Source organism: Chrysoperla carnea, chromosome 1, assembly GCF_905475395.1.
Source record: "Chrysoperla carnea chromosome 1, inChrCarn1.1, whole genome shotgun sequence".
Lineage (NCBI taxonomy): Eukaryota > Metazoa > Arthropoda > Insecta > Neuroptera > Chrysopidae > Chrysoperla > Chrysoperla carnea.
In genome coordinates, this window is record NC_058337.1 from 138,172,054 (window position 1) to 138,189,385 (window position 17,332).

Below are 17,332 nucleotides of genomic sequence, written 5' to 3' on the forward strand. Positions count from 1 at the left end.
TGTTTTATACTTAGTCCAGTCATAAAGGACCTCTATGTATACATTTTGACTTATTCGGATCAAAATTTCAATGATTTGTATAGTCATGACATTTAAGTTGTAAAATCGGAAATTTTCAAAAAATGTTTTTTCTATCGAAAAATGTCAAATTTGATCATTTTTGGCTTATTTCTACTTAGTCTAGTCATAAAGGACCTCTATGTATACATTTTGACTTACTTGGATCAAAATTTCAATGATTTGCATAGTCATGACATTCTTGTTGAAAAATCGGAAATTTTCAAAAAATGTTTTTTTCTATCGAAAAATCTCAAATTTGATCATTTTTGGCTTATTTATACTTAGTCCAGTCATAAAGGACCTCTATGTATACATTTTGACTTACTTGGATCAAAATTTCAATGATTTGTATAGTCATGACTCTCATGTTGAAAAATCGGAAATTTTCAAAAAATGTTTTTTCTATCGAAAAATGTCTAATTTGATCATTTTTTGCTTATTTCTACTTAGTCTAGTCAAAAAGGACCTCTATGTATACTTTTTGACTTACTTGGATCAAAATTTCAATGATTTGTATTGTCATGACATTCTTGTTGAAAAATCGGAAATTTTCAAAAAATGTATTTTCTATCGAAAAATGTCAAATTTGAACATTTTTGGCTAATTTATACTTATTCCAGTCATATAGGACCTCTATGTATACATTTTGACTAACTTGGATCAAAATTTCAATGATTTGTATAGTCATGACTCTCATGTTGAAAAATCGGAAATTTTCAAAAAATGTTTTTCTATCGAAAAATGTCTAATTTGATCATTTTTTGCTTATTTCTACTTAGTCCAGTCTTAAAGGACCTCTATGTATACTTTTTGACTTACTTGGATCAAAATTTCAATGATATGTATAGTCATGACATTTTAGTTGTAAAATCGGAAATTTTCAAAAAATGTTTTTTCTATCGAAAAATGTCAAATTTGATCATTTTTGGCTTATTTATACTTAGTCCAGTCATAAAGGACCTCTATGTATACATTTTGACTTACTTGGATCAAAATTTCAATGATTTGTATAGTCATGACATTCTTGTAGAAAAATCGGAAATTTTCAAAAAATGTTTTTTCTATCGAAAAATGTCAAATTTGATCATTTTTGGCTTATTTATACTTAGTCCAGTCATAAAGGACCTATATGTATACTTTTTGACTTACTTGGATCAAAATTTCAATGATATGTATAGTCATGACATTTTAGTTGTAAAATCGGAAATTTTCAAAATATGTTTTTTCTATCGAAAAATGTCAAATTTGATCATTTTTGGCTTATTTCTACTTAGTCTAGTCATAAAGGACCTCTATGTATACATTTTGACTTACTTGGATCAAAATTTCAATGATTTGCATAGTCATGACATTCTTGTTGAAAAATCGGAAATTTTCAAAAAATGTTTTTTCTATCGAAAAATGTCAAATTTGATCATTTTTGGCTTATTTATACTTAGTCCAGTCATAAAGGACCTCTATGTATACATTTTGACTTACTTGGATCAAAATTTCTATGATTTGTATTGTCATGACATTCTTGATGAAAAATCGGAAATTTTCAAAAAATGTTTTTTCTATCGAAAAATGTCAAATTTGATCATTTTTGGCTTATTTATACTTAGTCCAGTCATAAAGGACCTCTTTGTATACATTTTGACTTACTTGGATCAAAATTTCAATGATTTGTATAGTCATGACTCTCATGTTGAAAAATCGAAAATTTTCAAAAAATGTTTTTTCAATCGAAAAATGTCAAATTTGATCATTTTTGGCTTATTTATACTTAGTCCAGTCATAAAGGACCTGTTTGTATACATTTTGACTTACTTGGATCAAAATTTCAATGATTTGTATAGTCATGACTCTCATGTTGAAAAATCGAAAATTTTCAAAAAATGTTTTTTCTATCGAAAAATGTCAAATTTGATCATTTTTGGCTTATTTCTACTTAATCCAGTCATAAAGGACTTCTATGTATACATTTTGACTTACTTGGATCAAAATTTCAATGATATGTGTAGTCATGACTCTCATGTTGAAAAATCGAATATTTTCAAAAAATGTTTTTTCTATCGAAAAATGTCAAATTTGATCATTTTTGGCTTATTTATACTTAGTCCAGTCATAAAGGACCTCAATGTATACATTTTGACTTACTTGGATCAAAATTTCAATGATTTGTGTAGTCATGACTCTCATGTTGAAAAATCGAAAATTTTCAAAAAATGGTTTTTCTATCGAAAAATGTCATATTTGATCATTTTTTGCTTATTTCTACTTAGTCCAGTCATAAAGGACCTCTATGTATACTTTTTGACTTACTTGGATCAAAATTTCAATGATATGTATACTCATGACATTTTAGTTGTAAAATCGGAAATTTTCAAAAAATGTTTTTTCTATCGAAAAATGTCAAATTTGATCATTTTTGGCTTATTTATACTTAGTCCATTCATGAAAGATCTCCATGTATACATTTTGACTTACTTGGATCAAAATTTCAATGATTTGTATAGTCATGACTCTCATGTGGAAAAATCGAAAATTTTCAAAAAATGTTTTTTCCTTCGATAAATGTCAAATTTGATCATTTTTGGCTTATTTATACTTAGTCCAGTCATAAAGGACCTCTATGTACACATTTTGACTTACTTGGATCAAAATTCCAATGATATGTATAGTCATGACATTTTAGTTGTAAAGACGGAAATTTTCAAAAAATGTTTTTTCTATCGAAAAATGTCAAATCTGATCATTTTTGGCTTATTTCTACTTAGTCCAGTCATAAAGGACCTCTATGTATACTATTGACTTACTTGGATCAAAATTTCAATGATTTGAACAGTCATGACTCTCATGTTGAAAAATCGAAAATTTTCAAAAAATGTTTTTTCTATCGAAAAATGTCAAATTTGATCATTTTTGGCTTATTTATACTTAGTCCAGTCATAAAGGACCTCTATGTATACATTTTGACTTATTTGGGTCAAAATTTCAATGATTTGTATTGTCATGACTCTCATGTTGTAAAATCGGAAATTTTCAAAAAATGTTTTTTCTATCGAAAAATGTCAAATTTGATCTTTTTTTGCTTATTTCTACTTAGTCCAGTCATAAAGGACCTCTATGTATACTTTTTGACTTACTTGGATCAAAATTTCAATGATATGTATAGTCATGACATTCTTGTTGAAAAATCGGAAATTTTCAAAAAATGTTTTTTCTATCGAAAAATGTCTAATTTGATCATTTTTGGCATATTTATACATAGTCCAGTCATAAAGGACCTCTATGTATACATTTTGACTTACTTGGATCAAAATTTCAATGATTTTTATAGTCATGACATTCTTGTTGTAAAATCGAAAATTTTCAAAAAATGGTTTTTCTATCGAAAAATGTCAAATTTGATCATTTTTGGCTTATTTATACTTAGTCCAGTTATAAAGGACCTCTATGTATACATTTTGACTTACTTGGATCAAAATTTCAATGATTTGTATAGTCATGACTCTCATGTTGAAAAATCGGAAATTTTCAAAAAATGTTTTTTCTATCGAAAAATGTCTAATTTGATCATTTTTTGCTTATTTCTACTTAGTCCAGTCATAAAGGACCTCTATGTATACTTTTTGACTTACTTGGATCAAAATTTCAATGATATGTATGGTCATGACATTTTAGTTGTAAAATCGGAAATTTTCAAAAAATGTTTTTTCTATCGAAAAATGTCAAATTTGATCATTTTTGGCTTATTTCTACTTAGTCTAGTCATAAAGGACCTCTATGTATACATTTTGACTTACTTGGATCAAAATTTCAATGATTTGTATAGCCATGGCATTCTTGTTGAAAAATCGGAAATTTTCAAAAAATGTTTTTTCTATCGAAAAATGTCAAATTTGATCATTTTTGGCTTATTTATACTTAGTCCAGTCATAAAGGACCTCTATGTATACATTTTGACTTACTTGGATCAAAATTTCAATGATTTGTATTGTCATGACATTCTTGTTGAAAAATCGGAAATTTTCAAAAAATGTTTTTTCTATCGAAAAATGTCAAATTTGATCATTTTTGGCTTATTTATACTTAGTCCAGTCATAAAGGACCTCTATGTATACATTTTGACTTACTTGGATCAAAATTTCAATGATTTGTATAGTCATGGCTCTCATGTTGAAAAATCGAAAATTTTCAAAAAATGTTTTTTCCATCGAAAAATGTCAAATTTGATCATTTTTGGCTTATTTATACTTAGTCCAGTCATAAAGGACCTCTATGTATACATTTTGACTTACTTGGATCAAAATTTCAATGATTTGTATAGTCATGACTCTCATGTTGAAAAATCGAAACTTTTCAAAAAATGTTTTTTCTATCGAAAAATGTCAAATTTGATCATTTTTGGCTTATTTCTACTTGGTACAGTCATAAAGGACTTCTATGTATACATTTTGACTAACTTGGATCAAAATTTCAATGATATGTGTAGTCATGACTCTCATGTTGAAAAATCGAAAATTTTCAAAAAATGTTTTTTCTATCGAAAAATGTCAAATTTGATCATTTTTGGCTTATTTATACTTAGTCCAGTAATAAAGGACCTCAATGTAAACATTTTGACTTACTTGGATCAAAATTTCAATGATTTGTGTAGTCATGACTCTCATGTTGAAAAATTGAAAAATTTCAAAAAATGTTTTTTCTATCGAAAAATGTCTAATTTGATCATTTTTTGCTTATTTCTACTTAGTCTAGTCAAAAAGGACCTCTATGTATACTTTTTGACTTACTTGGATCAAAATTTCAATGATTTGTATTGTCATGACATTCTTGTTGAAAAATCGGAAATTTTCAAAAAATGTATTTTCTATCGAAAAATGTCAAATTTGAACATTTTTGGCTAATTTATACTTATTCCAGTCATATAGGACCTCTATGTATACATTTTGACTAACTTGGATCAAAATTTCAATGATTTGTATAGTCATGACTCTCATGTTGAAAAATCGGAAATTTTCAAAAAATGTTTTTCTATCGAAAAATGTCTAATTTGATCATTTTTTGCTTATTTCTACTTAGTCCAGTCTTAAAGGACCTCTATGTATACTTTTTGACTTACTTGGATCAAAATTTCAATGATATGTATAGTCATGACATTTTAGTTGTAAAATCGGAAATTTTCAAAAAATGTTTTTTCTATCGAAAAATGTCAAATTTGATCATTTTTGGCTTATTTATACTTAGTCCAGTCATAAAGGACCTCTATGTATACATTTTGACTTACTTGGATCAAAATTTCAATGATTTGTATAGTCATGACATTCTTGTAGAAAAATCGGAAATTTTCAAAAAATGTTTTTTCTATCGAAAAATGTCAAATTTGATCATTTTTGGCTTATTTATACTTAGTCCAGTCATAAAGGACCTATATGTATACTTTTTGACTTACTTGGATCAAAATTTCAATGATATGTATAGTCATGACATTTTAGTTGTAAAATCGGAAATTTTCAAAATATGTTTTTTCTATCGAAAAATGTCAAATTTGATCATTTTTGGCTTATTTCTACTTAGTCTAGTCATAAAGGACCTCTATGTATACATTTTGACTTACTTGGATCAAAATTTCAATGATTTGCATAGTCATGACATTCTTGTTGAAAAATCGGAAATTTTCAAAAAATGTTTTTTCTATCGAAAAATGTCAAATTTGATCATTTTTGGCTTATTTATACTTAGTCCAGTCATAAAGGACCTCTATGTATACATTTTGACTTACTTGGATCAAAATTTCTATGATTTGTATTGTCATGACATTCTTGATGAAAAATCGGAAATTTTCAAAAAATGTTTTTTCTATCGAAAAATGTCAAATTTGATCATTTTTGGCTTATTTATACTTAGTCCAGTCATAAAGGACCTCTTTGTATACATTTTGACTTACTTGGATCAAAATTTCAATGATTTGTATAGTCATGACTCTCATGTTGAAAAATCGAAAATTTTCAAAAAATGTTTTTTCAATCGAAAAATGTCAAATTTGATCATTTTTGGCTTATTTATACTTAGTCCAGTCATAAAGGACCTGTTTGTATACATTTTGACTTACTTGGATCAAAATTTCAATGATTTGTATAGTCATGACTCTCATGTTGAAAAATCGAAAATTTTCAAAAAATGTTTTTTCTATCGAAAAATGTCAAATTTGATCATTTTTGGCTTATTTCTACTTAATCCAGTCATAAAGGACTTCTATGTATACATTTTGACTTACTTGGATCAAAATTTCAATGATATGTGTAGTCATGACTCTCATGTTGAAAAATCGAAAATTTTCAAAAAATGTTTTTTCTATCGAAAAATGTCAAATTTGATCATTTTTGGCTTATTTATACTTAGTCCAGTCATAAAGGACCTCAATGTATACATTTTGACTTACTTGGATCAAAATTTCAATGATTTGTGTAGTCATGACTCTCATGTTGAAAAATCGAAAATTTTCAAAAAATGGTTTTTCTATCGAAAAATGTCATATTTGATCATTTTTTGCTTATTTCTACTTAGTCCAGTCATAAAGGACCTCTATGTATACTTTTTGACTTACTTGGATCAAAATTTCAATGATATGTATACTCATGACATTTTAGTTGTAAAATCGGAAATTTTCAAAAAATGTTTTTTCTATCGAAAAATGTCAAATTTGATCATTTTTGGCTTATTTATACTTAGTCCATTCATGAAAGATCTCCATGTATACATTTTGACTTACTTGGATCAAAATTTCAATGATTTGTATAGTCATGACATTCTTGTTGAAAAATCGAAAATTTTCAAGAAATGTTTTTTCTATAGAAGAATGTCAAATTTGATCATTTTTGGCTTATTTATACTTATTCCAGTCAAAAAGGACCTCTATGTATACATTTTGACTTACTTGGATCAAAATTTCAATGATTTGTATAGTCATGACTCTCATGTGGAAAAATCGAAAATTTTCAAAAAATGTTTTTTCCTTCGATAAATGTCAAATTTGATCATTTTTGGCTTATTTATACTTAGTCCAGTCATAAAGGACCTCTATGTACACATTTTGACTTACTTGGATCAAAATTCCAATGATATGTATAGTCATGACATTTTAGTTGTAAAGACGGAAATTTTCAAAAAATGTTTTTTCTATCGAAAAATGTCAAATCTGATCATTTTTGGCTTATTTCTACTTAGTCCAGTCATAAAGGACCTCTATGTATACTATTGACTTACTTGGATCAAAATTTCAATGATTTGAACAGTCATGACTCTCATGTTGAAAAATCGAAAATTTTCAAAAAATGTTTTTTCTATCGAAAAATGTCAAATTTGATCATTTTTGGCTTATTTATACTTAGTCCAGTCATAAAGGACCTCTATGTATACATTTTGACTTATTTGGGTCAAAATTTCAATGATTTGTATTGTCATGACTCTCATGTTGTAAAATCGGAAATTTTCAAAAAATGTTTTTTCTATCGAAAAATGTCAAATTTGATCTTTTTTTGCTTATTTCTACTTAGTCCAGTCATAAAGGACCTCTATGTATACTTTTTGACTTACTTGGATCAAAATTTCAATGATATGTATAGTCATGACATTCTTGTTGAAAAATCGGAAATTTTCAAAAAATGTTTTTTCTATCGAAAAATGTCTAATTTGATCATTTTTGGCATATTTATACATAGTCCAGTCATAAAGGACCTCTATGTATACATTTTGACTTACTTGGATCAAAATTTCAATGATTTTTATAGTCATGACATTCTTGTTGTAAAATCGAAAATTTTCAAAAAATGGTTTTTCTATCGAAAAATGTCAAATTTGATCATTTTTGGCTTATTTATACTTAGTCCAGTTATAAAGGACCTCTATGTATACATTTTGACTTACTTGGATCAAAATTTCAATGATTTGTATTGTCATGACTCTCATGTTGAAAAATCGGAAATTTTCAAAAAATGTTTTTTCTATCGAAAAATGTCTAATTTGATCATTTTTTGCTTATTTCTACTTAGTCCAGTCATAAAGGACCTCTATGTATACTTTTTGACTTACTTGGATCAAAATTTCAATGATATGTATAGTCATGACATTTTAGTTGTAAAATCGGAAATTTTCAAAAAATGTTTTTTCTATCGAAAAATGTCAAATTTGATCATTTTTGGCTTATTTCTACTTAGTCTAGTCATAAAGGACCTCTATGTATACATTTTGACTTACTTGGATCAAAATTTCAATGATTTGTATAGCCATGGCATTCTTGTTGAAAAATCGGAAATTTTCAAAAAATGTTTTTTCTATCGAAAAATGTCAAATTTGATCATTTTTGGCTTATTTATACTTAGTCCAGTCATAAAGGACCTCTATGTATACATTTTGACTTACTTGGATCAAAATTTCAATGATTTGTATAGTCATGGCTCTCATGTTGAAAAATCGAAAATTTTCAAAAAATGTTTTTTCCATCGAAAAATGTCAAATTTGATCATTTTTGGCTTATTTATACTTAGTCCAGTCATAAAGGACCTCTATGTATACATTTTGACTTACTTGGATCAAAATTTCAATGATTTGTATAGTCATGACTCTCATGTTGAAAAATCGAAACTTTTCAAAAAATGTTTTTTCTATCGAAAAATGTCAAATTTGATCATTTTTGGCTTATTTCTACTTGGTACAGTCATAAAGGACTTCTATGTATACATTTTGACTAACTTGGATCAAAATTTCAATGATATGTGTAGTCATGACTCTCATGTTGAAAAATCGAAAATTTTCAAAAAATGTTTTTTCTATCGAAAAATGTCAAATTTGATCATTTTTGGCTTATTTATACTTAGTCCAGTAATAAAGGACCTCAATGTAAACATTTTGACTTACTTGGATCAAAATTTCAATGATTTGTGTAGTCATGACTCTCATGTTGAAAAATTGAAAAATTTCAAAAAATTTTTTTTCTATCGAAAAATGTCAAATTTGATAATTTTTGGCTTATTAATACTTAGTCCAGTCATAAAGGACCTCTTTGTATACATTTTGACTTACTCGGATTAAAATTTCAATGATTTGTATAGTCATGACTGTCTTGTTTTAAAATCGGAAATTTTCAAAAAATGTTTTTTCTATCGAAAAATGTCAAATTTGATCATTTTTGGCTTATTTATACTTATTCCAGTCATAAAGGACCTCTATGTATACATTTTGACTTACTTGGATCAAAATTTCAATGATTTGTATAGTCATGACTCTCATGTGGAAAAATCGAAAATTTTCAAAAAATGTATTTTCTATCGATAAATGTCAAATTTGATCATTTTTGGCTTATTTATACTTAGTCCAGTCATAAAGGACCTCTTTGTATACATTTTGACTTACTTGGATCAAAATTTCAATGATATGTGTAAATGACTTTATATGTTTTATTTGTTTTGTGTGTTACCAAGAGAACAATCGAGTAAACTGTTAATGCTTTTTTTGACATATGTGCGTAATAATTTATAAAGAAGAGAAATATTAAGTTGTATTAATAACCTGTAATTTAATTTATTCTTTCAGGTATTATTTAATTATTATTATATTTTTATAATATCATGTAAAGCTTCTTTATTCTTTCAGAATAAATAATTCAGTAAAAACAACTTACAAATTAAATTACAATTATTAAATACGTAAATCAAAAATGGCTGAAAAAAATAAAGAGTTAAAATTATTTGTTCACATTATCAAGAGGAATGAAAAAGATTTTGAATTAGCTGGATTATCAGACAATAAAACATTGTGGTATACACTACCTGTAGAGTACCAAAATTTAAACGATCACAAAATAATATTTGCAAAATCAGCGGTTAAGAGAGCTGTTTTAGCTATTAAACCGATTAACGGATTTCGGAAAATTGCTGTAAAAATTGATGACGAATTAAAAGAAGAATATTTTGATGATGACGGGAATATGTGTTTCAAAGATATTCCATTAGAAGAAATTAATTCAACTTTACAAGACAGTGGATTGGGACAACCTGAATTTGACAATATTTTAATTAAAAAAATCGAAGAATTGGAATTAAAATTAAATCGTGCTGACTTGAAGTTATATGAAGTTGAAAAAAAGTTTATTTTGGAAAAATTCGATAGAAAAGTAAATTCGACAGAATGGTTGGATAAGTTTGAAGAAGAATGTGATAGACATAACGTAAGAAACGCTTCAAAAAGGGTGGAAATTCTTCGCTTCTTTGTAGTAGGTTCGTCCAAAGACTGGTACGAATCTAATTTAAAAAAGATTGGTTTAGTAGATTGGGTGAAATGGAGGGAATCTTTTTTAACAGTATTTGAGGATAAAGGATGGACAAAAGTCAGGAAAGCACATAGTTATAAATTTCTAGGAGGTTCGATAATTGATTACGCGTTAAGTAAAGAAAGACTATGTTTAGAAATGGAGAGAAACGGTACAGAAATTTCACGTATAAACATGATTGTAGTTGGACTACCCATAGAAGTACAAAACAAACTAGATCGTCAAGACATAAAAACTATTGGCGAACTTTTTACTGAATTAAGAACATTAGATGATTCATTCAATAAAAAACAAACAATAATTAATTTAAACACGGATAAGCGAAATGAAAAATCAAAAGAAAAAATGGATGAAGTTAAAAAAAAATCAAATGATGTACAAAAGAAACCTTGTACCGTATGTGAGGGTTTAGGATGGCCTAATCGATTCCATCCGGTTACAGAATGTAGAAATAAAAATTTATCAATAAATAAGAAACAAGTATATCTAAATGAAGTTCAGAATGAAACAAATGAGACGATGAATATTAAAATAGATGATGAATATTTAAACTAAATAGCCTGGAGAAATTGAATCCATTAATAAAATTAAACGTGATTGTCGACAATAAAATGAAAATTAAAGCGGTTTATGATAGTGGTTCAAATGTAAGTTTGATTAATCAAAGAGTTGTAGACGCTTTAAAATTGAATTTACTTAGACATAAAGATGTATTCCAAACAATTATTGGATTGAATTTCTGCACAGCCCGGGCAAACATCACCTTAAAAATAGGAACTTTAACAAACAAACTTAACACTTACGTTGTTAAAAATAATAAATTCTCTTATGACCTACTTTTGGGCCTAGATGCCATTACAAAATTTAAACTTTTACAAGATGATAATTTGAATGTATTACAAAGAGTGAAACCAGATGAATTAATTAATTTAGAAGAGATTAAAGATGATACTTTTGAGAAGAAGAAAAATAAAGAAGTAGAATTAGATAATTCTACTGAAGTGAGATTTAATGAATACGTAGAATCAATAAAAGATAAAGTGAACTTGAATCACGTTGAAAATGAAACAGGAAAATTACAAATTTATAACTTATTGCAACAATACGCGAATATTTTTGCGGTTGACAAATTTGATGTTGGAAGAGTTTCCAAAGAAGCTGAAATTAAGTTGTTAAGAAATGAGTACGTAACTGCTCGAGCATATAAGTGCTCTATACCGGATGAAAATGAAATTAAAAAGCAAGTGAAAAAACTTTTGGAAACGCGCCTAATAGAAGAGTCAGATTCGCCATTTGCGTCGCCAATTACTCTGGCTTATAAAAAAGAAGATGGTCGTAGGAATAGGCTCTGCATAGACTTTAGACAATTAAATAAATTGATTGTACCTGAATGTTATCCTTTTCCAACAAGAACTGATGTGATAGATAAAGTTTCTAATTGCAAGTTTTTTTTCGGTTATGGATATAAATTCAGCGTTTTGGTGTATTCCAATAAAAGAAGAAGATAGAGATAAAACATCATTCGTAACGAAATTTGGCAAGTTCAGGTTTAAAGTTCTTCCCTTTGGATTAAAGAACGCCCCAGCAATTTTTCAGCGTACATTATCGAACATCTTAAGACGAAATAATCTAGACGACTTTTCCATCAATTATATAGATGATATATTAATATTTTCTAAGACATGGCAGGAACATATTCATCATATTGAAAATTTATTATACACCTTGAAAAATGAGGGTTTTAAAGTAAAATTAGAAAAATGCATTTTTGGTGCTACGATGGTTAAATACCTTGGACATACTATACAAGAAAATAAAGTTTCCCCGGCCCAGGAAAACCTGATTGCAATTAAAAACCTCAAACGCCCAACAGATAAATCTGGTGTTCGAAGCATATTAGGGTCAATAAATTTTTATTTGAAATACATTGAGAATAGTGCTCAAAAATTTGAACCTTTACATCGGTTACTTAGAAAAAATGTTGAATTTCAATGGACTGACGATTGTGAAAATTCTTTTAATTTAATAAAAGAATACTTGTGTTCATCCCCGATATTGGCTATATATGATATGAACAAAGAATTAATTATTGAAACTGATGCTAGTTATAAAGGTATAGGAGCAACGTTAAAACAGCCAGAAAATAATGGTTTACTACATCCTGTTGCCTATTTCTCAAGAAGATTATCAGCGAATGAGAAAAAAATGGACGTCATTCACTTAGAGTGCAAAGCAATTAAGGATGCAATAAAGTATTGGCAATATTACGTTATTGGAAGAGAGTTTGTGGTTTGCAGCGATCATAAACCTCTAGAAAATCTAAAAACTAAAGCAAGAACGGATGAAATATTAGGTGACTTAATTCATTATTTGTCTCAATTCAATTTCAAAATTGTATACAAAAAAGGCAAGGAGAATATATTAGCGGATTTGTTATCACGACAACCGGTTTTAGAATATTTTGAAAATGAAGACGCTATTAAAGTAGTGAATCTTATAGAATTAAATGAAATAATTAACGATCAAAAAGAAAATATTCAAGAACTCAACACTGGTACAAATACGGAAAAACGAAATAATATTACTTTTAAAAATTTACGGGGTAGATCAAGAATATTTATATCTACTTCATTTGGTATGAAATTAATACAAAGAGTTCACGAAAATTATGGCCATATTGGTGTTTTCCAACTAAGAGAAAAGATAAGACAATTTTATTATTTCAAAAATCTTGATAAATTAATTAAAAAGTTTTGCAAGAATTGTTCAATATGCACGGAAAATAAAGCTCGCCGAAGCAGACCCATTGGCTTATTATCAAAACTGGGTCCAGCAGTGGAACCATACCAAATTATGTCCATAGACTCTGTAGGTGGTTTTAGTGGAAATAGATCAAATAAGAAGTTCATGCACATATTGGTTGACCATTTCAGTCGATACGCGTGGATCTCTACTACCACAGGTCAGTGTGCGAAGGATTTTATAAAACTGATAGATCCCATTGCAAGAGAGCATAGAATTATAATCATCCTAGCTGATCAATACACCGGACTAAATTCTGATGAACTTAAACATTATTTACGGAAAATGAATATTGAATTAATATTTACTTCAATTGACTGTCCTCAATCAATCGGTCTCAACGAAAGACTGAACCAAACTCTGACAAATAGAATCAGATGCAGAATTAATAGTGGAGATCGAAGAGCCTGGACAAAAATAGCGGATGACTGTGTGGCCGAATACAACAAGACCATTCATAGTTCAACAAAATTCGAACCACAATATTTATTATTAGGAAAAATATCTAATATAACACCAATTGAAGTCTTAGGAAAAAGAAATTTAGCCCGTGATCGAGAAGAAGCTATAAGAAATTCGAATAAAAGTTTTGAGCTAAATAAAAAAAGAATAGATAGTAACAGGAAGATATATGAGTTTAAAATAGGAGATCAAGTGAATGTAGAAAATGGAAATAAACTTAATCGTAAGAAAATGGATAGGGTCAGAATTGGTCCCTTTCCAATTTTAAGGCGTATTTCATCTAACATGTATGAGGTTATCTGTGGAAAAACAAAGAAAATATCTAATTATTTCCACAGTAGCAAATTGTCACTTTATTCCCCAGAAAAAGTGACTTCAGAGGGGGAGGTGTAAATGACTTTATATGTTTTATTTGTTTTGTGTGTTACCAAGAGAACAATCGAGTAAATTATTTAATTATTATTATAATTTTGAATATCATGTAAAGCTTCTTTATTTTTTCAGAATAAATAAATCAGTAAAAACAACTTACATATGTATAGTCATGACATTTTAGTTGTAAAGACGGAAATTTTCAAAAAATGTTTTTTCTATCGAAAAATGTCAAAGCTGATCATTTTTGGCTTATTTCTACTTAGTCCAGTCATAAAGGACCTCTATGTATACTATTGACTTACTTGGATCAAAATTTCAATGATTTGTATAGTCATGACTCTCATGTTGAAAAATCGAAAATTTTCAAAAAATGTTTTTTCTATCGATAAATGTGAAATTTGATCATTTTTGGCTTATTTATACTTAGTCCAGTCATAAAGGATCTCTATGTATACATTTTGACTTACTTGGATCAAAATTTCAATGATTTGTATAGTCGTGACATTCTTGTTGAAAAATCGGAAATTTTCAAAAAATGTTTTTTCTATCGAAAAATGTCAAATTTGATCATTTTTGCCTTATTTCTACTTAGTCTAGTCATAAAGGACCTCTATGTAGACATTTTGACTTACTTGGATCAAAATTTCAATGATTTGTATAGTCATGATATTCTTGTTGAAAAATCGGAAATTTTCAAAAAATGTTTTTTCTATCGAAAAATGTCAAATTTGATCATTTTTGGTTTATTTATACTTAGTCCAGTCATAAAGGACCTCTATGAATACATTTTGACTTACATGGATCAAAATTTCAATGATTTGTATAGTCATGACTCTCATGTTGTAAAATCAAAAATTTTCGAAAAATGTTTTTTCTATCGAAAAATGTCTAATTTGATCATTTTTTGCTTATTTCTACTTAGTCCAGTCATAAAGGACCTCTATGTATACTTTTGGACTTACTTGGATCAAAATTTCAATGATATGTATGGTCATGACATTTTAGTTGTAAAATCGGAAATTTTCAAAAAATGTTTTTTCTATCGAAAAATGTCAAATTTGATCAATTTTTGCTTATTTCTACTTAGTCCAGTCATAAAGGACCTCTTTGTATACATTTTGACTTACTTGGATGAAAATTTCAATGATCTGTATAGTCATGACTCTCATGTTGAAAAATCGAAAATTTTCACAAAATGTTTTTTCCATCGAAAAATGTCATATTTGATCATTTTTGGCTTATTTATACTTAATCCAGTGATAAAGGACCTCTATGTATACATTTTGACTTACATGGATCACAATTTTAATGATTTGTGTAGTCATGACTCTCATGTTGAAAAATCGGAAATTTTCAAAAAATGTTTTTTCTATCGAAAAATGTCAAATTTGATCATTTTTTGCTTATTTCTACTTAGTCCAGTCATAAAAGACCTCTTTGTATACATTTTCACTTACTTGGATCAAAATTTCAATGATTTGTATAGTCATGACATTCTTGTTGAAAATTCGGAAATTTTCAAAAATGTTTTTTCTATCGAAAAATGTCAAATTTGATCATTTTTGGCTTATTTATACTTAGTCCAGTCATAAAGGACCTCTATGTATACATTTTGACTTACTTGGATCAAAATTTCAATGATTTGTATAGTCATGACTCTCATGTTTAAAAATCGAAAATTTTCACAAAATGTTTTTTCCATCGAAAAATGTCATATATGATCATTTTTGGCTTATTTATACTTAGTCCAGTGATAAAGGACCTCTATGTTTACATTTTGACTTACTTGGATCAAAATTTTAATGATTTGTATAGTCATGACTCTCATGTTGAAAAATCGAAAATTTTCCAAAAATGTTTTTTCTATCGAAAAATGTCAAATTTGATCATTTTTGGCTTATTTATACTTAGTCCAGTCATAAAGGACCTCTATGTATACATTTTGACTTACTTGGATCAAAATTTCAATGATTTGTATAGTCATGACATTCTTGTTGAAAAATCGGAAATTTTCAAAAAATGTTTTTTCTATCGAAAAATGTCTAATTTGATCATTTTTTGCTTATTTCTACTTAGTCCAGTCATAAAGGACCTCTATGTATACTTTTGGACTTACTTGGATCAAAATTTCAATGATATATATGGTCATGACATTTTAGTTGTAAAATCGGAAATTTTCAAAAAATGTTTTTTCTATCGAAAAATGTCAAATTTGATCATTTTTTGCTTATTTCTACTTAGTCAAGTCATAAAGGACCTCTTTGTATACATTTTGACTTACTTGGATCAAAATTTCAATGATTTGTATAGTCATGACATTCTTGTTGAAAAATCGGAAATTTTCAAAAAATGTTTTTTCTATCGAAAAATGTCAAATTTGATCATTTTTGGCTTATTTCTACTTAGTCCAGTCATAAAGGACCTCTATGTATACATTTTGACTTACTTTGATCAAAATTTCAATAATTTGTATAGTCATGACTCTCATGTTGAAAAATAGAAAATTTTCACAAAATGTTTTTTCTATCGAAAAATGTCAAATTTGATCATTTTTGGCTTATTTATACTTAGTCCAGTCATAAAGGACCTCTATGTATACATTTTGACTTACTTGGATCAAAATTTCAACGATTTGTATAGTCATGACATTCTTGTTGAAAAATCGGAAATTTTCAAAAAATTTTTTTTCTATCGAAAAATGTCAAATTTGATCATTTTTGGCTTATTTCTAGTTAGTCCAGTCATAAAGGACCTCTATGTATACATTTTGACTTACTTGGATCAAAATTTCAATGATTTGTATAGTCATGACTCTCATGTTGAAAAATAGAAAATTTTCACAAAATGTTTTTTCCATCGAAAAATGTCATATTTGATCATTTTTGGCTTATTTATACTTAGTCCAGTCATAAAGGACCTCTATGTATACATTTTGACTTACTTGGATCAAAATTTCAATGATTTGTATAGTCATGACTCTCATGTTGAAAAATCGAAAATTTTCAAAAAATGTTTTTTCTATCGATAAATGTGAAATTTGATCATTTTTGGCTTATTTATACTTAGTCCAGTCATAAAGGATCTCTATGTATACATTTTGACTTACTTGGATCAAAATTTCAATGATTTGTATAGTCGTGACATTCTTGTTGAAAAATCGGAAATTTTCAAAAAATGTTTTTTCTATCGAAAAATGTCAAATTTGATCATTTTTGCCTTATTTCTACTTAGTCTAGTCATAAAGGACCTCTATGTAGACATTTTGACTTACTTGGATCAAAATTTCAATGATTTGTATAGTCATGACATTCTTGTTGAAAA